General features: G+C 49.1%; 3 pseudogenes; all 3 read left to right on the forward strand.

Annotated features, from left to right (window-relative positions):
• The first annotated feature begins 2,786 nt into the window (after positions 1-2,786).
• LOC144673724 (U2 spliceosomal RNA) lies at positions 2,787-2,964 on the forward strand (annotated as a pseudogene).
• A 4,884-nt stretch (positions 2,965-7,848) lies between these two features.
• Positions 7,849-8,026, forward strand: LOC144673722 (U2 spliceosomal RNA; annotated as a pseudogene).
• A 10,791-nt stretch (positions 8,027-18,817) lies between these two features.
• On the forward strand, positions 18,818-18,997 carry LOC144673721 (U2 spliceosomal RNA; annotated as a pseudogene).
• The last annotated feature ends 8,251 nt before the right edge of the window (positions 18,998-27,248 follow it).

The following is a 27,248-nucleotide window of genomic DNA, read 5'->3' on the forward strand; positions in this document are numbered from 1 at the left end:
GAGAACCGTGAAACCCCTCTTTGAGTCCCTGACACACTGGTGGGAAGCGATCAAGGGAAACACCAAGAGGCTTTTCATCCTCAAAAGCATCCAGAAAGCTAGAAAGGGACAGAGGGAAATGTTCCGACTCCAGAAAAACATGCAGAATCTGCTCCGGCTGCAGTCGGTGGGGGTCGATGTCAGGGAAGAACTCCAAGAGGTGAAGAGCCAGCAAGCCTAGCCCTTTGCCTCCAAGAATATCTTCCATTCCAGAGCCCGCTCCGTAGAGCAGGATGAGACGTGCTCAAGTTTCTTCTTCGAAAAGGTACAAAGAGAGAGCTCTGTGATCAGCAGCCTGAATGAAGAAGACGGATCAGTAAAGTCAGCGCAGTCCGACATTTTGATGATCAGCAAATCCTTTTATGCCGGATTTTATGACGTGAAGCCGACGGACAGCACGGCCTCCCAGTCCTCCTTGTCCTCTATCACGGAGGTCTTAGGCGACAGTACACGGGAGAGGCTGGACAAACCGCGAACTCCTGACGATCTGACTTAGGCCCTTGAGTCCTTCGTGAAGAGTAAATCTCCCCAGAAGCGACAGCTTGCCGGTGGAGTTATATTCGCCTCTGTGGGACTGGATGGGCCCAGACCTACTAGAAGTGTACGAGAGTATGCTCCTGGCCGGCAGCATGTCAGAATCCATGAGGAAAGGCATCATCACCCTCATCTACAAGCACAAGGAAGAAAGGGAGGAAATTAGAAATTGGCGACCCATTTCACTGTTGAATGTGGACTATAAGGTTCTGTCCAAGGTCATCGCCAATCGGGTCAAATCCGCTCTGGAATTGGTGATACACCCTGACCAGACCTTCACTGTGCCGGGCAGGAAGATCTCTGAAAGCCTCGCGCTCCTCAGGGATACGATTGCCTATGTGCAGGACAGGGGTGTGGATACCTGCCTCATCAGCCTGGATTAGGAGAAAGCCTTTCACAGAATATCGCACACCTACATGGTGGATGTGCTCTCAAACTGGGGTTTGGGGAGGGAATTCGCAATTGGATCCAGTTGGATCCTACTCTACACTAACATCAGTATCGCAGTCTCAATCAATGGGTGGGAATCAGATAGCTTTCCGATTAAATCTGGAGTCAGGCAGAGCTGTCCTCTCTCGCCTGTTCTTTGCGGAGTCCATCAGGAAGGATCCGGGCATTAGAGGAGTTACGATCCCAGGCAGTGGAGGCACTCAGATCAAAGCCTCCCTGTACATGGATGATGTCGCCGTCTTCTGTTCTGATCCGCTGTCGGTGTGCAGACTGATCCACATCTGCGACCAGTTCGAACTGGACTCGGGAGCCAAGGTAAATCGTGGGAAGAGCGAGGTCATGTTCTTTGGGAACTGGGCTGACCGATTCTTTGTCCCCTTCACCGTCAGGGCTGACGGCCTGAAGGTGCTGGGGATATGGTTCAGAGGGACCGGGGTATGCGTTAGAAACTGGAAGGATCCAGTGTCTATGGTGAAAAGAAAACTGGGCATCTGGGAGCGACGCTTCCTCTCCATTGCGGGTAGGAACCTGGTCATCAGGTGTGAGGCACTCTCGCAGTTGCTGTACATGGCGCAGGTCTGGCCCATTCCAGAATGCTGCGCGATGGCGATCACCAGAGCCATCTTTCGCTTTATCTGGAGGTCGAAAATGGATCGTGCCTGCAGGGACGCGCTGTATAAGCCTCTAGATAAAGGGGGAATAAACGTGCCCAACATCGCCCTCATACTGACGGCCACCTTTGTGTGCGGCTGTATCAAGCTGTGCGTAGACCCTCGGTATGCAAACACCAGGTGTCACTACGTGCTGAGGTTCTACTTGTCACCGGTGTTGCGAAGGATGGGTCGGGCAACGCTGCCGCGGAAAAATCCAAGTAGTTGGACCGTGCCGTACCACCTGTCCCTCGTGGAAAAATTTATGCAGAAAAACACCTTTGAACACAAGTCCATCAGGCAGTGGTCAGCACGCAACGTCCTAGAGGCCCTGAGGGAAAAGGAGAGGGTGGACCCTGTGGGATGGTTCCCAGAGCAGACTGTCAAAGTTATTTGGCAGAATGCCTCATCGCCAGAACTTTCCAACAAGCACCAAGACGTAGCTTGGCTGGTGGTGAGAAAGGCCCTCCCCGTCAGATCTTTCCTACACGCCAGGGCTCTCACCCCCTCTGCACGTTGCCCTCGAGGTGGCTGTGGTGGGGAAGAGACCGTTGTTCACCTCCTTGTGGATTGTGCCTTTGCAAAGAAAGTCTGAAGAGAGATGCAGTGGTTGCTGTCGAGGTTCATCCCGAGCAGTTCTGTGACACAGGACTCTGTGCTCTACGGGCTGTTCCCAGGCACACACACCAAGACAAACATCAACTGCAGCTGGAGGATCATCAACTCGGTGAAAGAGGCGCTTTGGTCTGCCCGAAACTTGTTGGTCTTCCAGCACAAAGAGTTGTCCCCGACAGATTCTTGTGGACTGACACAATCCAAAGTCCAGGACTACGTGCTGAGGGACGCACTAAAGCTTGGGGTAGCTGCCGCAAAGGCGCAATGCGGTAGGGTCGCTGTCTAAGACCTTTCTGCCACAGCGCACCGAGAGACTGGGAACTGTTTAGAGCCCCTCGGGCTGTACAGCTCAAAATGAAAGGCTGTAAATGATTGTAATATTATTTGTACTGATGCACCTGGTGATACATTTTGTAAAAGTTTAACCTGGATTGTACCCTTGTAATAGTGTTTTTGAAATGGTTTGGAATGTGATTGAAGATATTTTATGAATAAAGTATATTTTTGCAAAAAAAAAAAAAAATCTGTTCTTATCAGTTTAATATCTGATACGTCCCTTATCTGGGGACCATATATTACATTGATTTTTGGAGCAGGGTGATGGAATAGGGGCTTTCTCCGTCCACTCCACGCATCGACCAGGTATTGCAGTATCTCTGGGAATGGTGCACCACCCCTTTCCAGGGGATTTTCAATGCTAAAAATAGTTTTCTTACAAACATCTGCTTGCTTTACTTTTCAACATGCACATGTTTCAAAACCCAACTTTCTTTCTTTCTCACTACCCGCACCAGCTACACACATAAATCACGCACGCTCACCCAACGCTCACAGACAGCACTCTCATCTCACAAACACTCTACCTCACACATACAAAAACATCTTTCACTTGCAAATACACCTCTCAAACACACTGTCAGCTGCACCTTTCGCCTCACAACATTTTCAAACAGCTCTCTGCTGCCGCTCCCGCCCGCTGCTGCTGCTGCTGCTACAGCAACACTCAAAACTCACACCTCAAAGCTCACACACTTTACACAGCTACTCGGAAACGTCTACATCCACATTCACACAATCCTTACACTGCACAAGGAGCCCATTCCGCCCGTCGTGACTGCACCAGCTCTCCCAATGAACATTTCACTTCGTGCCATTCTCCTGCCTTCTCCACGTGACCCAGCACATGCTTTCTTTTCAAATAATCATCTCATTCCCTCTTCAATTGAACCTGCCTCCGCCACGCTATCAGGCGGTGCATTCCAGACCCTGACCACTCGTTGCTCCTATCACTTTTGCTCCTTCTGCTACTTACTTTAAACCTCTGCCCGCTCCTTCTCGATCCTTTCATCGGTGCAAACAGTTTCTCCCTATCTACTCTCTCCAGATCCCTCATGATTTTCAATAGCTCTATCAAGTCTCCTCTCAGACTTCTTTTCCCCAAGGAATACAGTCCCAACTTCACCAATCTTAATTCATAACACAACTTCCTCGCCCCTGGAACCAAACTCGTAAACCTCTTCTGCACTCTCTCCAATGCCTTCACTACCTTCCTAAAATACAAGTCAAAATGAAATCCATCAGAGTCAGCATGGCTTTATGAAGACTAAATCGTGTTTGACTAAATTGCTAGAGTTCTTTGAAGATGTGACAAGCAAAGTGGATAATGGCGATCCTGTAGATGTAGTATGTAGGACTTCCAGAAGGCATTTGATAAGGTGCCGCACAAAAGATTAATACTCAAGATAAGATCACACGGAGCTAAGGGTAATATATTAGCTTGGATAGAGCTTTGGCTAACCAACAGAAAGCACAGAGTCAGGATAAATGGGTCTTTTGTGGATGGCAAGCTGTAACTAGTGGGGTGCCACAGGGTTCGGTCCTTGGGCCCCAACTATTTACTTGGATTCAGGAGTAGAAGGTACCATAGCTAAATTTGCAGATGACACCAAAATAGGTGGGAAAGTAAGTTGCAGTGAAGAAATGAGAAATTTACAAATGGATATGGACAGGTTAGGTGAATGGGCCAAAATTTGGCAGATGGAGTTTAACGTGGATAAGTGAGGTTATCCAGTTCAGCTCCAACAGGCAATGGTCACGATGGTGGTCCCATGGGCCATCGATCTGGTCGGGCGGAAATGACGCTCGTTCCTCCGGCCTGGGTATTCTGCTGCGGGGAGTCAACTTCACCATCTCCGAGGTTAAGGCGGTGGTGGGCAGGCGATTCCTCATAGATGACATAATGTACAAGAACGCTCCACTCCGGTTAATTAACGTGTATGGCCCGGCACAATGGGCTGAGCGGCTGGAGGTTTTTCAGCAGCTCCCACTGCTGCTGGCGACCTCCAGGCCGGTCATTCTGGGCGGTGACTTCAACTGCATCATCGATGCGGCTGGTCGATCCAGCAGGGCCGACTGCAGATTGGAGGCTATGTCCAGATCCCTGATGGAAACAGTTAAGGATGCCAAGCTGCAAGACGTCTTCAGCAACCCTGCAGACGGAGAGCAGCGTAGATACACCTGGTCGTGGCCAGACGGGTCCATTCGTTCCAGGATAGACTTCCTGTTTGAGTCCCGTGCATTCACAGTCAGATCCACCGACGTCAAACCGGTGTTCTTCTCTGACCACTGCCTCCTACTGGCAGACTGCCACTTGGAGAAGGACCTGAGGGTGGGCAGGGGGGCATGGAAGCTAAATGTGCAACTGCTGACCCCAGAGAACATTGAGGAGCTCAAGAGGGATTACAAAGGTTCGAGAACCGTGAAACCCCTCTTTGAGTCCCTGACACACGGGTGGGAAGCGATCAAGGGAAACATCAAGAGGTTTTTCATCCTCAAAGGCACCCGGAAAGCTAGAAAGGAACAGAGGGAAATTTCCCGACTCCAGAAAAACATGCAGAATCTGCTCCGGCTGCAGTCGATGGGGGTCGATGTGAAGGAGGAGCTCCAAGAGGTGAAGAGCCAGCAAGCCTCGCACTTTGCCTCGGAGGCCTCCAAGATCATCTTCCGTTCCAGAGTCCACTCCGAGGAGCAGGATGAGACGTGCTCACGTTCCTTCTTCCAAAAGGTACACAGAGAGAGCTCTGTGATCAGCAGCCTGAAGGAAGAAGATGCCTCAGTAAAGTCATCACGGTCCGACATTTTGAGGATCAGCAAATCCTTTTATGCCCTATTGTATGACGTGAAGCCCATGGACAGCACGGCCTCCCAGTCCTTCCTGTCCTCTATCACGGAGGTCTTAGACCACAGTACGCGGGAGAGCCTGGACATACCGCTAACTCCTGATGAACTGACTAAGGCCCTTGAGTCCTTCGAGAAGAGTAAAACTCCCGGAAGCGACGGCTTGCCGGCGGAGTTGTATTCGGCTCTGTGGGACTTGATCGGCCCAGACCTGCTAGGAGTGTACGAGAGTATGCTCCTGGCCGGTAGTATGTCAGAATCCATGAGGAAAGGCATCATCACCCTCATCTACAAGCACAAGGGGGCAAGGGAGGAAATTAGAAATTGGCGACCCATTTCACTGTTGGATGTTGACTATAAGATTCTGTCCATGGTCATCGCCAATCGGGTCAAATCCGCTCTGGAATTGGTGATTCACCCTGACCAGACCTGCACTGTGCCAGGCAGGAAGATCTCTGACAGCCTCGCGCTGCTCAGGGATACGATTGCCTATGTACAGGACAGGGGTGTGGATACCTGCCTCATCAGCTTGGATCAGGAGAAGGCCTTTGACAGAATATCGCACACCTACATGGTGGATGTGCTCTCCAAAATGGGGTTTGGGGAGGGAATTCGAAATTGGATCCAACTGCTCTACATTAACATCAGTAGCGGAGTCTCAATCAATGGGTGGGAAACAGATAGCTTTCCGATTAAATCTGGAGTCAGGCAGGGCTGTCCTCTCTCGCCTGTTCTTTTCGTGTGTTGCATAGAACCCTTTGCCGAGTCCATCAGGAAGGATCCGGGCATAAGAGGAGTGACGATCCCAGGCAGTGGAGGCACTCAGGTAAAAGTCTCCCTGTACATGGACGACGTCGCAGTCTTCTGCTCGGATCCGCTGTCGGTGCGCAGACTGATCCACATCTGCGACCAGTTCGATCTGGCCTCGGGAGCCAAGGTAAATCGTGGGAAGAGCGAGGCCATGTTCTTTGGGAACTGGGCGGACCGATCCTTTGTCCCCTTCACTGTCAGGGCTGACGGCCTGAAGGTGCTGGGGATATGGTTCGGAGGGACCAGGGCATGCGTTAGAAACTGGAAGGAGCGGTGGCTATGGTGAAAAGGAAACTGGGCATGTGGGAGCGACGCTCTCTCTCCATTGCGGGTAAGAACCTGGTCATCAGGTGTGAGGCACTCTCGCTGTTGCTGTACGTGGCGCAGGTCTGGCCCATTCCAGACTCCTGCGCGATGGCGATCACTCGAGCCATCTTCCGCTTTATCTGGAGGTCGAAAATGGATCGTGTCCGCAGGGACGCGATGTACAAGCCTCTAGGTAAAGGGGGAAAAAACGTGCCCAACATCGCCCACATACTGATGGCCACCTTTGTGTGTGGCTGCATCAAGCGGTGCGTAGACCCTCAGTACGCAAACACCAAATGTCACTGCGTGCTGAGGTTCTACCTGAACCCGGTGTTGCGAAGGATGGGTCTGGCCACGCTGCCGCGGAACGCTCCAAGTAGTTGGACTGTGCCGTACCACCTGTCCCTCGTGGAAAAATTTATGCAGAAAAACACCTTTGACCACAAGTCCATCAGGCAGTGGTCAGCACGTAACGTCCTAGAGGCCCTGAGGGAAAAGGAGAGGGTGGACCCTGTGGGATGGTTCCTCTAGCAGACTGTCAAAGTCATTTGGCAGAATGCCTCATCGCCAGAACTTTCCAACAAGCACCAAGACGTAGCTTGGCTGGTGGTGAGAAAGGCCCTCCCTGTCAGATCCTTCCTACACGCCAGGCCTCTCACCCCCTCTGCACGTTGCCCTCGAGGTGGCTGTGGTGGGGAAGAGACCGTTGTTCACCTCCTTGTGGATAGTGCCTTTGCAAAGAAAGTCTGGAGAGAGATGCAGTGGTTGCTGTCGAGGTTCATCCCGAGCAGTTCTGTGACACAGGACTCTGTGCTCTACGGGCTGTTCCCAGGGACACACACCGAGACAAACATCAACTGCAGCTGGAGGATCATCAACTCGGTGAAAGACGCGCTTTGGTCTGCCCGAAACTTGTTGGTCTTCCAGCACAAAGAGTTGTCCCCGACCGATTGTTGCGGACTGGCACAATCCAAAGACCAGGACTACGTGCTGAGGGACGCACTAAAGCTTGGGGCAGCTGCCGCAAAGGTGCAATGGGGAAGGGTCGCTGTCTAAGACCATTCTGCCACAGCGCACCGAGAGACTGGAAACTGTTTAGAGCCCCTCACGCTTTGCAGCTCAAAATTCAAGGCTGTAAATGATTGTAATATTGTTTGTACTGATGCACCTGGTGATACATTATGTAAAAGTTTAACCGGATTGTACCCTTGTAATGGTGTTTTTGAAATGGTTTGGAATGTAATTGAAGATATTTTATGAATAAAGTATATTTTTGCAAAAAAAAAAAAAAATCTGTTCTTATCAGTTTAATATCTGATACGTCCCTTATCTGGGGACCATATATTAAATTGATTTTTGGAGCAGGGAGATGGAATAGGGGCTTGCTCCGTCCACTCCACGCATCGACCCGGTATTGCAGTATATCTTGGAATGGTGCACCATCCCTTTCCAGGGGATTTTCAATGCTAAAAATAGTTTTCATACAAACATCTGCTTTCTTTACTTTTCAACATGCGCATGTTTCAAAACCCAACTTTCTTTCTTTCTCACTCACCCGCACCAGCTACACACAAAAAACACGCACGCTCACCCAACGCTCACAGACAGCACTCTCATTTCACAAACACTCTACCTCACTCATACAAAAACATCTTTCACTTGCAAAAACACCTCTCAAACACTCTCTCAGCTGCACCTTTCGCCTCACAAGATTTTCAACCAGCTCTCTGCTTCCGCTCCCGCCCGCTGCTGCTGCTGCTGATACAGCAACAATCAAAACTCACACCTCAAAGCTCACACACTTTACACAGCTACTCGGAAACGTCTACATCCACATTCACACAATCCTTACACTGCACAAGGAGCCCATTCCGCCCCTCGTGACTGCACCAGCTCTCCCAATGAACATATCACTTCGTGCCATGCTCCTGCCTTCTCCACGTGACCCAGCACATGCTTTCTTTTCAAAAAATCATCTCATTCCCTCTTCAATTGAACCTGCCTCCGCCACGCTATCAGGCGGTGCATTCCAGACCCTGACCACTCGTTGCTCCTATCACTTTTGCTCCTTCTGCTACTTACTTTAAACCTGTGCCCGCTCCTTCTCAATCCTTTCATCGGTGCAAACAGTTTCTCCCTATCTACTCTCTCCAGATCCCTCATGATTTTCAATAGCTCTATCAAGTCTCCTCTCAGACTTCTTTTCCCCAAGGAATACAGTCCCAACTTCACCAATCTTAATTCATAACTCAACTTCCTCGCCCCTGGAACCAAACTCGTAAACCTCTTCTGCACTCTCTCCAATGCCTTCACTACCTTCCTAAAATACAAGTCAAAATGAAATCCATCAGAGTCAGCATGGCTTTATGAAGACTAAATCGTGTTTGACTAAATTGCTAGAGTTCTTTGAAGATGTGACAAGCAAAGTGGATAATGGCGATCCTGTAGATGTAGTATGTAGGACTTCCAGAAGGCATTTGATAAGGTGCCGCACAAAAGATTAATACACAAGATAAGATCACACGGAGCTAAGGGTAATATATTTGCTTGGATAGAGCTTTGGCTAACCAACAGAAAGCAGAGAGTCAGGATAAATGGGTCTTTTGTGGATGGCAAGCTCTAACTAGTGGGGTGCCACAGGGTTCGGTCCTTGGGCCCCAACTATTTACTTGGATTCAGGAGTAGAAGGTACCATAGCTAAATTTGCAGATGACACCAAAATAGGTGGGAAAGTAAGTTGCAGTGAAGAAATGAGAAATTTACAAATGGATATGGACAGGTTAGGTGAATGGGCCAAAATTTGGCAGATGGAGTTTAACGTGGATAAGTGAGGTTATCCAGTTCAGCTCCAACAGGCAATGGTCACCATGGTGGTCCCATGGTCCATCGATCTGGTCGGGCGGAAATGACGCTCGTTCCTCCGGCCTGGGTATTCTGCTGCGGGGAGGCAACTTCACCATCTCCGAGGTTAAGGCGGTGGTGGGCAGGCGATTCCTCATAGATGACATAATGTACAAGAACGCTCCACTCCGGTTAATTAACGTGTATGGCCCGGCACAATGGGCTGAGCGGCTGGAGGTTTTTCAGCAGCTCCCACTGCCGCTGGCGACCTCCAGGCCGGTCATTCTGGGCGGTGACTTCAGCTGCATCATCGATGCGGCTGGTCGATCCAGCAGGGCCGACTGCAGATTGGAGGCTATGTCCAGATCCCTGATGGAAACAGTTAAGGATGCCAAGCTGCACGACGTCTTCAGCAACCCTGCAGACGGAGAGCAGCGTAGATACACCTGGTCGTGGCCAGACGGGTCCATTCGTTCCAGGATAGACTTCCTGTTTGAGTCCCGTGCATTCACAGTCAGATCCACCGACGTCAAGCCGGTGTTCTTCTCTGACCACTGCCTCCTACTGGCGGACTGCCACTTGGAGAAGGACCTGAGGGTGGGCAGGGGGGCATGGAAGCTAAATGTGCAACTGCTGACCCCAGAGAAGATTGAGGAGCTCAAGAGGGATTACAAAGGTTGGAAAACCGTGAAACCCCTCTTGGAGTCCCTGACACACTGGTGGGAAGCGATCAAGGGAAACATCAAGAGGTTTTTCATCCTCAAAGGCACCCGGAAAGCTAGAAAGGAACAGAGGGAAATTTACCGACTCCAGAAAAACATGCAGAATCTGCTCCGGCTGCAGTCGATGGGGGTCGATGTCAAGGAGGAGCTCCAAGAGGTGAAGAGCCAGCAAGCCTCGCTCTTTGCCTCGGAGGCCTCCAAGATCATCTTCCGTTCCAGAGTCCACTCCGAGGAGCAGGATGAGACGTGCTCACGTTCCTTCTTCCAAAAGGTACACAGAGAGAGCTCTGTGATCAGCAGCCTGAAGGAAGAAGATGCCTCAGTAAAGTCAGCACGGTCCGACATTTTGAGGATCAGCAAATCCTTTTATGCCCTATTGTATGACGTGAAGCCGATGGACAGCACGGCCTCCCAGTCCTTCCTGTCCTTTCTCACGGAGGTCTTAGACCACAGTACGCGGGAGAGCCTGGACATACCGCTAACTCCTGATGAACTGACTAAGGCCCTTGAGTCCTTCGAGAAGAGTAAAACTCGCGGAAGCGACGGCTTGCCGGCGGAGTTGTATTCGGCTCTGTGGGACTTGATCGGCCCTTCCTGCTAGGAGTGTACGAGAGTATGCTCCTGGCCGGTAGTATGTCAGAATCCATGAGGAAAGGCATCATCACCCTCATCTACAAGCACAAGGGGGCAAGGGAGGAAATTAGAAATTGGCGACCCATTTCACTGTTGGATGTTGACTATAAGATTCTGTCCATGGTCATCGCCAATCGGGTCAAATCCGCTGTGGAATTGGTGATTCACCCTGACCAGACCTGCACTGTGCCAGGCTGGAAGATCTCTGACAGCCTCGCGCTGCTCAGGGATACGATTGCCTATGTACAGGACAGGGGTGTGGATACCTGCCTCATCAGCTTGGATCAGGAGAAGGCCTTTGACAGAATATCGCACACCTACATGGTGGATGTGCTCTCAAAAATGGGGTTTGGGGAGGGAATTCTAAATTGGATCCAACTGCTCTACACTAAACAAAATAAAAACAGAATTACCTGGAAAAACTCAGCAAGTCTGGCAGCATCGGCGGAGAAGAAATCAGTCAACGTTTCGAGCCCTCATGGCCCTTCAGCAGAACTGAAGCATAGTTTCAACAAGGGAGAAATATAAATTGGTTTAAGGTGGGTGGGGGGGAAGAGACACATTGAGGGTGTGGTGTGAGCAGATAATCAAAAGATGTCAGAGACAAAAGGGTCAAAGAGGTGTTGAAGGTGGTGGTCTTTGTCTGAGAAAAGTGCTAATTAAGAATGCAAGACAGGATATTCAAAGTACAGCTCTAGTGGGGGTGGGGTGGAAAGACTAAAGGTTTTAGTTTTAGATTTAAAAATAATGGAAATAGGTGGGGAAAGAAGAATCTATATAGATTATTGAAAAAAAAAAAGGCGGGTGGGGGGGGGGAAAGAAACGGGGTGGGGATGGGGGGAGGGGGAGTTTAAGATCTAAAGTTGTTGAATTCAATATTCAGCCCAGAAGGCTGTAAAGTGCCTAGTCGGAAGATGAGGTGCTGTTCCTCCAGTTTGCGTTGGGCTTCACTGGAACAATGCAGCAAGCCAAGGACAGACATGTGGGCAAGAGAACAGGGTGGAGTGTTAAAATGGCAAGCGACAGGGAGGTTTGGGTCTTTCTTGCGGACAGACCGCAGGTGTTCCGCAAAACGGTCGCCCAGTTTGCGTTTGGTCTCTCCAATGTAGAGGAGACCGCATTGGGAGCAACGAATGCAGTAGACTAAGTTAGGGGAAATGCAAGTGAAATGCTGCTTCACTTGAAAGGAGTGTTTGGGCCCTTGGACGGTGAGGAGAGAGGAAGTGAAGGGGCAGGTGTTGCATCTTCTGCGTGGGCATGGGGAGGTGCCATAAGTGGGGGTTGAGGAGTAGGGGGTGATGGAGGAGTGGACCAGGGTGTCCCGGAGGGAACGATCCCTACGGAATGCTGTCAAGGGGGGTGAAGGGAAGATGTGTTTGGTGGTGGCATCATGCTGGAGTTGGCGGAAATGGCGGAGGATGATCCTTTGAATGCGGAGGCTGGTGGGGTGATAAGTGAGGACAAGGGGGACCCTATCATGTTTCTGGGAAGGAGGAGAAGGCGTGAGGGAGGATGCGCGGGATATGGGCCGGACACGGTTGAGGGCCCTGTCAACGACCGTGGATGGAAAACCTCGGTTAAGGAAGAAGGAGGACATGTCCGAGGAGCTGTTTTTGAAGGTAGCGTCATCAGAACAGATGCGACGGAGGCGAAGGAACTGAGAGAATGGGATGGAGTCTTTACAGGAAGCGGGGTGTGAGGAGCTGTAGTCGAGGTAGCTGTGGGAGTCGGTAGGCTTGTAATGGATATTGGTGGACAGTCTATCATCAGAAATTGAGACAGAGAGGTCAAGGAAGGGAAGAGAAGTGTCAGAGATGGACCATGTGAAGATGATGGAGGGGTGGAGATTGGAAGCAAAATTAATAAATTTTTCCAGGTCCCGACGAGAGCATGAAGCAGCACCGAAGTAATCATCGATGTACCGGAGAAAGAGTTGTGGGAGGGGGCCGGAGTAGGACTGGAACAAGGAATGTTCCACATACCCCATAAAGAGACAGGCATAGCTGGGGCCCATGCGGGTACCCATAGCCACACCTTTTATTTGGAGGAAGTGAGAGGAGTTAAAGGAGAAATTGTTCAGTGTGAGAACAAGTTCAGCCAGACGGAGGAGAGTAGTGGTGGATGGGGATTGTTGGGGCCTCTGTTCAAGGAAGAAGCTAAGGGCCCTCAGACCATCCTGGTGGGGGATGGAGGTGTAGAGGGATTGGACATCCATGGTGAAGAGGAAGCGGTTGGGGCCAGGGAACTGGAAATTGTTGATGTGACGTAAGGTGTCAGAGGAATCACGGATGTAGGTGGGAAGGGACTGGACAAGGGGAGAGAGAAGGGAGTCAAGATAATGAGAAATGAGTTCCGTGGGGCAGGAACAGGCTGACACGATCGGTCTGCCAGGACAGTTCTGTTTGTGGATTTTGGGTAGGAGGTAGAAGCGGGCCGTCCGAGGTTGGGCGACTATCAAGTTGGAAGCTGTGGGAGGAAGATCTCCAGAGGAGATGAGGTCAGTGACAGTCCTGGAAACAATGGCTTGATGTTCTGTGGTGGGGTCATGGTCCAGGGAGAGGTAGGAGGAAACGTCTGCGAGTTGACGCTCAGCCTCCGCGAGGTAGAGGTCAATGCGCCAGACAACAACAGTACCACCCTTGTCAGCGGGTTTGATGACAATGTTGGGGTTGGACCTGAGAGAACGGAGTGCAGTGAGTTCAGAGAGAGACAGATTAGAATGGGTGAGAGGAGCAGAGAAATTGAGACGGCTAATGTCACGCCGACAGTTCTCAATGAAAAGATCAAGAGAAGGTAAGAAACAGAGGGAGGGGTCCAAGTGGAGGGAGAATATTGGAGGTGGGTAAAAGGATCCGTTGAACGGGGAGAGGACTCCTGCCCAAAGAAGTGAGCACGGAGACGAAGACGGCGGAAGAAGAGTTCAGCATCATGCCGAGCCCGAAATTCATTGAGATGAGGGCGTAAGGGTATGAAACTAAGTCCTTTGCTGAGCACTGAACGTTCAGCATCGGAGAGGGGAAGGTCAGGGGGTATAGTGAATACGCGGCTGGGGCTGGGATTGGAAGATGGGGTGAGGACGGAGGGACAAGCAGGGGTGGAGGGTCCCCGATGGGTGTTGGAGTCGATGAGTTGTTGGAGCTTGCGTTCCTTAGCACTTGAGAGAAAGAGAAAAAGTTTCTTGTTGAGGCGACGGATGAGGCGAAGAATAAAATGAAACTGGGGGCACGCGCAGCTTTGAAAAAGGGTGCGGCGGTGCTGCTGGAGGGAGAGGTCAAGTGTGTTCATAGTGTGTTCAAGTGTCCGTCGCATTCTGAGATCCACACTCAGTGCCATGCGCCGCCATATGAACACACTTGACCTCTCCCTCCAGCAGCACCGCCGCACCCTTTTTCAAAGCTGCGCGTGCCCCCAGTTTCATTTTATTCTTCGCCTCATCCGTCGCCTCAACAAGAAACTTTTTCTCTTTCTCTCAAGTGCTAAGGAACGCAAGCTCCAACAACTCATCGACTCCAACACCCATCGGGGACCCTCCACCCCTGCTTGTCCCTCCGTCCTCACCCCATCTTCCAATCCCAGCCCCAGCCGCGTATTCACTATACCCCCTGACCTTCCCCTCTCCGATGCTGAACGTTCAGTGCTCAGCAAAGGACTTAGTTTCATACCCTTACGCCCTCATCTCAATGAATTTCGGGCTCGGCATGATGCTGAACTCTTCTTCCGCCGTCTTCGTCTCCGTGCTCACTTCTTTGGGCAGGAGTCCTCTCCCCGTTCAACGGATCCTTTTACCCACCTCCTATATTCTCCCTCCACTTGGACCCCTCCCTCTGGATTCTTACCTTCTCTTGATCTTTTCATTGAGAACTGTCGGCGTGACATTAGCCGTCTCAATTTCTCTGCTCCTCTCACCCATTCTAATCTGTCTCTCTCTGAACTCACTGCACTCCGTTCTCTCAGGTCCAACCCCAACATTGTCATCAAACCCGCTGACAAGGGTGGTACTGTTGTTGTCTGGCGCATTGACCTCTACCTCGCGGAGGCTGAGCGTCAACTCGCAGACGTTTCCTCCTACCTCTCCCTGGACCATGACCCCACCACAGAACATCAAGCCATTGTTTCCAGGACTGTCACTGACCTCATCTCCTCTGGAGATCTTCCTCCCACAGCTTCCAACTTGATAGTCGCCCAACCTCGGACGGCCTGCTTCTACCTCCTACCCAAAATCCACAAACAGAACTGTCCTGGCAGACCGATCGCGTCAGCCTGTTCCTGCCCCACGGAACTCATTTCTCATTATCTTGACTCCCTTCTCTCTCCCCTTGTCCAGTCCCTTCCCACCTACATCCGTGATTCCTCTGACACCTTACGTCACATCAACAATTTCCAGTTCCCTGGCCCCAACCGCTTCCTCTTCACCATGGATGTCCAATCCCTCTACACCTCCATCCCCCACCAGGATGGTCTGAGGGCCCTTAGCTTCTTCCTTGAACAGAGGCCCCAACAATCCCCATCCACCACTACTCTCCTCTGTCTGGCTGAACTTGTTCTCACACTGAACAATTTCTCCTTTAACTCCTCTCACTTCCTCCAAATAAAAGGTGTGGCTATGGGTACCCGCATGGGCCCCAGCTATGCCTGTCTCTTTATGGGGTATGTGGAACATTCCATGTTCCAGTCCTACTCCGGCCCCCTCCCACAACTCTTTCTCCGGTACATCGATGATTACTTCGGTGCTGCTTCATGCTCTCGTCGGGACCTGGAAAAATTTATTAATTTTGCTTCCAATCTCCACCCCTCCATCATCTTCACATGGTCCATCTCTGACACTTCTCTTCCCTTCCTTGACCTCTCTGTCTCAATTTCTGATGATAGACTGTCCACCAATATCCATTACAAGCCTACCGACTCCCACAGCTACCTCGACTACAGCTCCTCACACCCCGCTTCCTGTAAAGACTCCATCCCATTCTCTCAGTTCCTTCGCCTCCGTCGCATCTGTTCTGATGACGCTACCTTCAAAAACAGCTCCTCGGACATGTCCTCCTTCTTCCTTAACCGAGGTTTTCCATCCACGGTCGTTGACAGGGCCCTCAACCGTGTCCGGCCCATATCCCGCGCATCCTCCCTCACGCCTTCTCCTCCTTCCCAGAAACATGATAGGGTCCCCCTTGTCCTCACTTATCACCCCACCAGCCTCCGCATTCAAAGGATCATCCTCCGCCATTTCCGCCAACTCCAGCATGATGCCACCACCAAACACATCTTCCCTTCACCCCCCTTGACAGCATTCCGTAGGGATCGTTCCCTCCGGGACACCCTGGTCCACTCCTCCATCACCCCCTACTCCTCAACCCCCACTTATGGCACCTCCCCATGCCCACGCAGAAGATGCAACACCTGCCCCTTCACTTCCTCTCTCCTCACCGTCCAAGGGCCCAAACACTCCTTTCAAGTGAAGCAGCATTTCACTTGCATTTCCCCTAACTTAGTCTACTGCATTCGTTGCTCCCAATGCGGTCTCCTCTACATTGGAGAGACCAAACGCAAACTGGGCGACCGTTTTGCGGAACACCTGCGGTCTGTCCGCAAGAAAGACCCAAACCTCCCTGTCGCTTGCCATTTTAACACTCCACCCTGTTCTCTTGCCCACATGTCTGTCCTTGGCTTGCTGCATTGTTCCAGTGAAGCCCAACGCAAACTGGAGGAACAGCACCTCATCTTCCGACTAGGCACTTTACAGCCTTCTGGGCTGAATATTGAATTCAACAACTTTAGATCTTAAACTCCCCCTCCCCCCATCCCCACCCCGTTTCTTTCCCCCCCCCCACCCGCCTTTTTTTTTTTCAATAATCTATATAGATTCTTCTTTCCCCACCTATTTCCATTATTTTTAAATCTAAAACTAAAACCTTTAGTCTTTCCACCCCACCCCCACTAGAGCTGTACTTTGAATATCCTGTCTTGCATTCTTAATTAGCACTTTTCTCAGACAAAGACCACCACCTTCAACACCTCTTTGACCCTTTTGTCTCTGACATCTTTTGATTATCTGCTCACACCACACCCTCAATGTGTCTCTTCCCCCCCACCCACCTTAAACCAATTTATATTTCTCCCTTGTTGAAACTATGCTTCAGTTCTGCTGAAGGGCCATGAGGGCTCGAAACGTTGACTGATTTCTTCTCCGCCGATGCTGCCAGACTTGCTGAGTTTTTCCAGGTAATTCTGTTTTTATTTTGTTTTGGATTTCCAGCATCCGCAGTAGCTTTTAGCTTTTTGTTTTTATTTTTGCTCTACACTAACATCAGTAGCGCAGTCTCAATAAATGGGTGGGAAACAGATAGCTTTCCGATTAAATCTGGAGTCAGGGAGGGCTGTCCTCTCTCGCCTGTTCTTTTCGTGTGTTGCATAGAACCCTTTGCCGAGTCCATCAGGAAGGATCCGGGCATAAGAGGAGTGACGATCCCAGGCAGTGGAGGCACTCAGGTAAAAGTCTCCCTGTACATGGACGACGTCGCAGTCTTCTGCTCGGATCCGCTGTCGGTGCGCAGACTGATCCACATCTGCGACCAGTTCGAACTGGCCTCGGGAGCCAAGGTAAATCGTGGGAAGAGCGAGGCCATGTACTTTGGGAACTGGGCGGACCGATCCTTTGTCCCCTTCACTGTCAGGGCTGAGGGCCTGAAGGTGCTGGGGATATGGTTCGGAGGGACCAGGGCATGCGTTATAAACTGGAAGGAGCGGTGGCTATGGTGAAAAGGAAACTGGGCATGTGGGAGCGACGCTCTCTCTCCATTGCGGGTAAGAACCTGGTCATCAGGTGTGAGGCACTCTCGCTGTTGCTGTACGTGGCGCAGGTCTGGCCCATTCCAGACTCCTGCGCGATGGCGATCACTCGAGCCATCTTCCGCTTTATCTGGAGGTCGAAAATGGATCGTGTCCGCAGGGACGCGATGTACAAGCCTCTAGGTAAAGGGGGAAAAAACGTGCCCAACATCGCCCACATACTGATGGCCACCTTTGTGTGTGGCTGCATCAAGCGGTGCGTAGACCCTCAGTACGCAAACACCAAGTGTCACTGCGTGCTGAGGTTCTACCTGAACCCGGTGTTGCGAAGGATGGGTCTGGCCACGCTGCCGCGGAACGCTCCAAGTAGTTGGACCGTGCCGTACCACCTGTCCCTCGTGGAAAAATTTATGCAGAAAAACACCTTTGACCACAAGTCCTTCAGGCAGTGGTCAGCACGTAACGTCCTAGAGGCCCTGAGGGAAAAGGAGAGGGTGGACCCTGTGGGATGGTTCCTCTAGCAGACTGTCAAAGTCATTTGGCAGAATGCCTCATCGCCAGAACTTTCCAACAAGCACCAAGACGTAGCTTGGCTGGTGGTGAGAAAGGCCCTCCCCGTCAGATCCTTCCTACACGCCAGGCCTCTCACCCCCTCTGCACCTTGCCCTCAAGGTGGCTGTGGTGGGGAAGAGACCGTTGTTCACCTCCTTGTGGATAGTGCCTTTGCAAAGAATGTCTGGAGAGAGATGCAGTGGTTGCTGTCGAGGTTCATCCCGAGCAGTTCTGTGACACAGGACTCTGTGCTCTACGGGCTGTTCCCAGGGACACACACCGAGACAAACATCAACTGCAGCTGGAGGATCATCAACTCGGTGAAAGACGCGCTTTGGTCTGCCCGCAACTTGTTGGTCTTCCAGCACAAAGAGTTGTCCCCGACCGATTGTTGCGGACTGGCACAATCCAAAGACCAGGACTACGTGCTGAGGGACGCACTAAAGCTTGGGGCAGCTGCCGCAAAGGTGCAATGGGGAAGGGTCGCTGTCTAAGACCATTCTGCCACAGCGCACCGAGAGACTGGGAACTGTTTAGAGCCCCTCACGCTTTGCAGCTCAAAATTCAAGGCTGTAAATGATTGTAATATTGTTTGTACTGATGCACCTGGTGATACATTATGTAAAAGTTTAACCGGATTGTACCCTTGTAATGGTGTTTTTGAAATGGTTTGGAATGTAATTGAAGATATTTTATGAATAAAGTATATTTTTGCAAAAAAAAAAAAAAAAATCTGTTCTTATCAGTTTAATATCTGATACGTCCCTTATCTGGGGACCATATATTAAATTGATTTTTGGAGCAGGGAGATGGAATAGGGGCTTGCTCCGTCCACTCCACGCATCGACCCGGTATTGCAGTATATCTTGGAATGGTGCACCACCCCTTTCCAGGGGATTTTCAATGCTAAAAATAGTTTCTTACAAACATCTGCTTTCTTTACTTTTCAACATGCACATGTTTCAAATCCCAACTTTCTTTCTTTCTCACTCACCCGCACCAGCTACACACAAAAAACACGCACGCTCACCCAACGCTCACAGACAGCACTCTCATTTCACAAACACTCTACCTCACTCATACAAAAATATCTTTCACTTGCAAATACACCTCTCAAACACTCTCTCAGCTGCACCTTTCGCCTCACAAGATTTTCAACCAGCTCTCTGCTGCCGCTCCCGCCCGCTGCTGCTGCTGCTGATACAGCAACAATCAAAACTCACACCTCAAAGCTCACACACTTTACACAGCTACTCGGAAACGTCTACATCCACATTCACACAATCCTTACACTGCACAAGGAGCCCATTCCGCCCCTCGTGACTGCACCAGCTCTCCCAATGAACATATCACTTCGTGCCATTCTCCTGCCTTCTCCACGTAACCCAGCACATGCTTTCTTTTCAAATAATCATCTCATTCCCTCTTCAATTGAACCTGCCTCCGCCACGCTATCAGGCGGTGCATTCCAGACCCTGACCACTCGCTGCTCCTATCACTTTTACTTCTTCTGCTACTTACTTTAAACCTGTGCCCGCTCCTTCTCGATCCTTTCATCGGTGCAAACAGTTTCTCCCTATCTACTCTCTCCAGATCCCTCATGATTTTCAATAGCTCTATCAAGTCTCCTCTCAGACTTCTTTTCCCCAAGGAATACAGTCCCAACTTCTCCAATCTTACTTCACAACTCAACTTCCTCGCCCCTGGAACCAAACTCGTAAATATCTTCTGCAATCTCTCCAATGCCTTCACTACCTTCCTAAAATGCAATTCAAAATGCAATCCATCAGAGTCAGCATGACTTTATGAAGACTAAATCGTGTTTGACTAAATTGCTAGAGTTCTTTGATGATGTGACAAGCAAAGTGGATAATGGCGATCCTGTAGATGTAGTATGTCTGGACTTCCAGAAGGCATTTGATAAGGTGCCGCACAAAAGATTAATACTCAAGATAAGATCACACGGAGCTAAGGGTAGTATATTTGCTTGTATAGAGCTTTGGCTAACCAACAGAAAGCAGAGAGTCAGGATAAATGGGTCTTTTGTGGATGGCAAGCTGTAACTAGTGGGGTGCCACAGGGTTCGGTCCTTGCGCCCCAACTATTTACTTGGATTCAGGAGTAGAAGGTACCATAGCTAAATTTGCAGATGACACCAAAATAGGTGGGAAAGTAAGTTGCAGTGAAGAAATAAGAAGTTTACAAATGGATATGGACAGGTTAGGTGAATCGGCCAAAATTTGGCAGATGGAGTTTAACGTGGATAAGTGTGAGGTTATCCATTTTGGTCAGAAGAATATAAAGGCGACCTATTATTTAAATGCAGAGAAACTTCAGAAATGCTTCAGCGCAGAGAGATCTGGGTGTCCTCACGCATGAATCGTTGAAAGCTAGTATGCAGGTTGTCGTGGAAAACGGAGTGAACACTCAGACCCAGGAGGTTTGTCTCAGAAGTCTTTATTCAATCATGATATCACGGAGAGCCCAGCAGCATACAATGGAGCTAGCCGGCATTCTGAGGAAGCATCAGAGTACACACATAGTTATAGTGAAAGCGTACGTAATTTATAACATTGAAATTTTATCTTTGGCATGCATACAATTGTTCTGTCTTAGTTTATAATTACACAAAAACCTTGAGTAGTTATACAAAACCTTGAGTAGCCCATCTGGCGACTAGTCATCTGGACAGACAACAGATAGCGTGACTAGGCCCTGTCTCATGTACTGATAACAGACATCCTAACTTTGTTTCAAGGACTCTTGGTAGTTTGTTCATGATACTTGTTTTTCTTTCTTCACAATAGCTGACAGCGCAGGTTTGTCTGCTACTGGTGCCAGGAGACTTCGTTGTACTATTCCACTATGGTTTAACCACTTTGTTATCCTGTAGATGTATTTTATTCTCCCACAATCCCTCCTTGTTAATCTTCTAGATTAATACCAATGAGGAACAGTATCTTCATTATCATAAGGGGGTTCATAACCATAAGAAAAAGGCCGATCTCTGGCGGGGTAAACTTTCACTTCCTACCAGTGGGCCTCACTGGGACCAGAGCGCATCATTTCAGGGACAACTGGAGCTCCTCCTAATCCAGTAGAGACACTGTTAATAACCTGGAAACAGCAAATTCGTAGAGCAACCCATGCACAACACTCTATAACACATGCTATGACCAACCCAATTAAAACATACAGCAGCCAACTTCCCCAACCGGAGAACCACCCCATTACTGTAGCCCACCAGGAATCCTTGTTATAAAAATTACTCAATCTTTCCCCAACTTTCTTTATTTCTTGCACTTTTTCCATAACATGCTGTCCCAGGTTAGTAATGTTCTCATAAACATCAGGCACATAAGTGCAGCACTCTGAACCTATCATGGCACAAGTGCCACCTTTTTCAGCTAGGAGGAAATCAAGGGCCATTCTATTTTGTAAGGCGGTCAGGCGTAAGGCTGTCATTTCTGTAGCGGTAGCTGAAATGTGTTTATGTGTCTCAATCAAAGCATCAGCCGTTGAATTAGCAATTTTTTCAAGTGCAGCTGCCAGGTTGATAATCTCTCGGGAAATACGAGCAGCTCCATAAGAGGGGATAGCAATCATCCAGAATCGTTCAGATTCCGAGATGTCACGGCGATATAGACGCTGATGCGGGGAATATCTAATTTACTTATAAGCGAAGATAGGGATTCAAATATGCTAGGTAGCAGTAACCACTCCAGGTGGGAGCGGTAGCGCCCTTGCCCAAACTTCCGTTATCTTGATTAAAGAAGGAAGATAGTTGTGGCATCCCAGGCAGCCAGGAGTATGCTTTTTCCCCACAAACCCAGTACGTACCATTTAGAGGATTTTGAGGGTCATAACTGCCAGGGCTAGTAGATATGGTGTTTTTGCAACTACTGCTTCCTAGGTTATAGGTACCGGTTGCAAGGTTCGAACGCCAACAGGTGGCATTTATCGGCTCCTGAGGAGGCTTGATTCTTATCCCATGATCTGTATAGTTCCACCCATTAGCAGGTGGAGAGCGACGGAACCATCTCCTGAACATATTGGATTCTGCATCATCTGACTGGGTGTGGAAATTTGTGAGATCCTTCACTTCTTCCTCAGTTATTGGTTTTGCCTGATAGATGCTTGACTCATCCCCATGTTGGGGAGTCTGGGCACATATCCAACAGGAGCCCTGTCCTGCTTGTCTAGCATAGGCGCAGCATTAAGGCAAAAAGGTGTTGGGGTGAGAATCCTTTGGGTATACTTCACAGAATATAGCAAGAAGCAGTATCCAATACATAATACAAATTAGTTCACTGGTATCGACGGTTATAGGACTACCGGACAATGTTTTTTTTGCGAGTGGTGTGGACCCAGTCTTCCTTCCCTTTAACCTTCAAGGCCGTTCGAGTTGTTAGCAGCACAAGGTAGGGTACTTTCCACCCTCTCATGCAATTCAGCTGCTGTTTTGCATCGAGGAAAATGAGTACAAATCCAACATTTAGTCCAATTAACTTGCGAGGCTACCGCCTGCATTCGTTGAACCGCAGAATTGGTATTCCATGCCCCAGCAAGGACCACGCAGAACAGGATCCAAATCAGAGTCAGCATTCTGACGGCTCAGTTAAAGTTCTTGCACAAGCACTTCCGTCCGAGGTCAGCGTCCGCTTGACATGCGATGCGTGGATCCGCAAGGGCGTCCTTCAACCTTTACGGCCATATGGGTGGTGAGCAGGACTTGGAAACGCCCTTCCCATCGATGTTCCAAACAGTTCTTTCTCCTGAAGGTCTTTACTAGGACTAGGTCCCCTGGCTGGTATTGATGGCAGTCTTCAATGGTGGGCTTTTTCTGAGCTTCTACTACTTGTATATGCAAGCTCTTGAGAGAATTAGTGAGCACTATACAGTATATAATCAATCCCTCATCCATAACGTGGATGTCCATTTCCCTAGCAGACAAGGGTGGGGTCACTGGGAGGCGCATAGGACATCCCATTACAACTTCATAAGGAGAGAGGGAGGTGGTACGGTTAGGGTGAGAGTGCATAGCCATGAGTGCCAAGGGTAGAGCTTCAGGCCATTTCAACCCAGTTTCTTCACATAATTTAGGTTGTTTTTCAGAATACCATTTTGTCTTTCCACCGCCCCAGTAGACTGGGAGTGGTATGGGCAGGAAAGGTAATGGTTGCATTGTAAGGCCTTCGACAGTTCCTTTATCACTTTAGCAGTAAAATGAACAACAATTTTACAACAACAACAGCATCATTTCCTCGGGTGGGATACGCCTCCACCCATCGCGAGAACAAACATACTAGAAGTAAAACATAATTATATTCCATACATTTAGGCATTTGTATAAAGTCCATTTGTAGGTGTACAAATGGACACCATGGCTCGGGTCCCGTACCAGCAGTCACTGTGGGCGTCTTGCCTGGATTATGTCATTGACATAGGTATGACTGGTATTACTAATACAATGCCTATTATCATATTACTATTGACTCTACATTCAACATTCATTCTACATACAGGTGTTAAACCCCTGAGCTGGCAACCGGTCAAGTCATGATTCTTGTGTCGTGAGAGATTCAATAAATGCTCATTAGTTACCCATAAAGGGACTACTCCTTCTTTAGTCTGTCTTAAATTTTCTCGGGCTTGTTCCAGTGCCCAAGATCCATAGGCGTTGCATACAGCATTTCTGCTTGCTTCGTCTGAAATATTTTTCCCTATTTCAGTTAATTTATTGATAGTCCCCGCATGACTTTCGAGCACGGTAGCCAGACTTTGGATTAACCAATGATGTCCCTAATTTGAATATCATAGTGGCATCATTTATCAGGCTGCACTTAACGCGGTTCCCTCCCAAGCCTGATCGCACCTCGCCATTGAACTGAACTGCTTCAGTCATCAACTGGCGCGTCAGAGCCGTATAGAGTGCTTGGGTATGCGTTGAGCACCATTGGGGCAGGACGACACCGGATACATTCTAGACTATGGGTACCAGCTCATGGTGTACATTATCATACAAAACTTCTGATTAACCAGTACCAAACCATTCGCCGGTCCTGGATGCATAGTCGGACAAGATGGGTCAGTCAGTGTGGTTTGAGGGGCTTCAATTATCTCTACTCAGACTGTGAAAGTAGAGGTGGGAGTGGCTGGGTAGTGGAGGACCTCCCATGCTGGATCTGAAGCAAACCCTTACTACATTTTGAAAGCACTTGTTCTCCTACTGTTAATTTATCATTCCCCGTTGCGTGTCGCATTCGACACTGTCCGTGCTGTACCAAAGTTCCTCCTACGGTGCGAGATGAGCAGTGATGATCCCCGACCTTGTTGCCAGTACTGATAGGCCCACGGCCAGGATCGTAGATCTGTGAAGAAATTAACATCGGCTCCCGTTCTCTGGGTTACCGCTTGGTCAATTGCCATGTATCTTTAACTGTGTGTAATGCCTTCATTTACTTCCCTTTCATTGTCCTGTATTTTTCCTTTCTGTGGCCCTACACCTCCTACTATAATATCTTCAGGTAATTGCATGGCCCTTACCTGTTATCATTTCAAATGGGGGGAACCTGGCGGTCCTGCTTGGGGTAGCCCACGGCACATTAGAATTTTGGGTTGTTCCCTGTCTCTTGATTGATTTTTTTTTAAAAGTTCATCCTTTCCACCCTCCCTGGACTACTGGGGGTGGTAAGGACTATGGAATTTCTGTTTAATCTCCATAAGATTTCACACTTCTGTGCTGTAGTATTCCACTATGGTGCTAACGAGACAGGGAACTGTGCTGTAGTGTTCCACTATGGTGCTAACTGTTAAACCCTTAGTTGACCTGTAGATGTATTTTATTATTCCACACAAACCCCACGGCGCACACACTGCAGCTTCCAGCCAGCACGCCACACCCACAAGAGATGCTGGACCCTGGGAGCAGCCTCTCACCATAGACAACAAAAAGCAGATGTGGGCGAACCAGTAAACCACCTTCTCACCACAGGAACGCTCTTCCTCAGCCTCCGAGGCATCAAGACGGCCCACACAGAGAAAGAAGAAGAAAAAGCAGTGCGAAGGAGACAAATAAAATGTCCGTCCACACCTCAAGAAACCATCGAGAGTTTTGTTTTCTAGCATTTTCTGTTTTTATACCAGTTTTCCATCAGCTGCGGGATTTTGTTTTTATTTAATCATCAGCTTTACTTCCATTTTCTTTCTTCACTTCACCTTCCGTTCCCACCCGACTGCCTGGGACACGATCACTGTCCCGGAAAAGGGGGGAAGAGTGCATCACCTCTTAAACCGGTTCAGTAACAGTCAGGGAAGTGAAAGGCACATCCGGAGACTCCGGATATTTATAGAGAACAGACAGTCAGTCGGAATTTGGGAAGGGAAGGAAGAAGGCAACATCATTAATTCAACAATTTACTGACACACATCTCTCTGTCTCCCTTTTGCTTACTCGATCTGTTTCTGTCTGTTTCTGTTTTTCTCTCTCTTTGTCTCTCTCTGTCTCACACCCACTGTCACACTTCCTTTCTCAAAATCTTTGTCTCTCTCTCTGTCTTTTACTTTGAATCTGTCTACAGAACACTAAATCTTTCTCTGTCCCTGACAACCTCTCTCTCTATCCCTCTTTACCTCCATGTCTGTCTCTCTCCCTCTAAACCTGTCTCTATCCCTCATTAACCTCCATGTCTCTCTCTCTCTTTCTGTCTCTGTCCCTCTTTACCTCCATCTCTCTCTCTCTCTCTCTCTATTTCTCTATCTGAGCTAAATTTCTCTCTGGGTTTGGAGACATGTTTCAGTGTGTGAATGGCCACACTGCTTATTTTCAGAGGAAATCCGATTTTCCTCTGCATTCCCGAGCCCATGTCATTTTCCTCAGGTTTTTTTGTGGGTCAGGAATGCCGAGTGTGAAAAATACCGCCCCCCACCCCCCCCACCCCGGCTGAGGTCAGTTTCCCCATTTAAAATGGGGGTGAAATCGAATTTCCGCCCACACACCATTTCCATTCAGGGGGTTCGGGGGTTTTGGAAACACATTAAAAACACATCAGGTTTGAGAATTCGTGAAGAAAATGGAAAGCCTGCTGAGGAGTCTGGAACATTCTGAAAGGGAAGTATAAAGTCTTTTCACACTTTTAAATATCCCTGTTAGATGCTGTATTGTAATTTCGATGTGTTTTGGATGCAGTGATTCATCATAAGGATCTGTCTTTTAAAGGTAAGTTGAGCCTAACATTGACCAGCTTTGTGAATTTGTTCACGTGCATCATGGTGTTCTTCCAATGGAGAAAGTACCATAATCCAGTGAAACGTGTTACAAAATGTCCTGTCAGCATACGCTGTCATCTGTTCTACTGTGATTTTAATGGCTCTGGCTGATAAAAGAAAACATTGGTTTCAAACATTGAAAGAAAAACTACCCTTGAGAAATATTTAACCACCTGCCCCCTTACTTCCCAGAGAGCAGTCAATTCTTTGGACAGCTGTGGCCATTATCAATGCTTGACTCAGTTTCATTCACACACCAGGGGAAACCCCACAGTGTTGGGCATGGCATGAAATACATTCAAGTGTTTATAAAAACCGATAGAACACAACATGTGTATAACATTCCCCAATTGCTTTCTCAATACTAGTGGATTGTGAAGGGAGGGATGGGTCAGAAATCCTACTGATCCGCTTTGTACATCAAGTACAGATGAACTAAAATAAAGTTCAGTCTTTAACAGCGAGGTGCTATTGGGAGGTAACAAGGGGAGACTGTCTGATCCTGTTGTTGAATTTCATTTTGATCAAACATTTCTTCAACTCTCTGCTGTGGAATTCCAAGTTGGAGATTGCCTGTGAGATGTCAAATGGCCTCCTGCTTCCTTGCATCATTCTATAATTGTACGGACAAAATGTTGGTCCAATTCCCTCTGAGCTGGGAGAGGATCAAACCCAGATCCCGGTTATTATAAACACCACACCCCAACCAACTGAACAAGCCTGTTCTTTACTCTCTCTTTCTCACAGCCTCGGCTCCTCACTTTTTCTATGTTTCCAGCCTGTTCTATTCCTCTGACCTTCATTCCTAACCTTCTATTGACCACGGCCGACTCACTGTCCCTCTCACTCCCACCGTCTCTCCGCCCCT

The sequence above is a fragment of the Cetorhinus maximus genome, unplaced genomic scaffold (genome assembly GCF_964194155.1).
Source record: "Cetorhinus maximus unplaced genomic scaffold, sCetMax3.hap1.1 HAP1_SCAFFOLD_453, whole genome shotgun sequence".
Taxonomy (NCBI): Eukaryota; Metazoa; Chordata; class Chondrichthyes; order Lamniformes; family Cetorhinidae; genus Cetorhinus; species Cetorhinus maximus.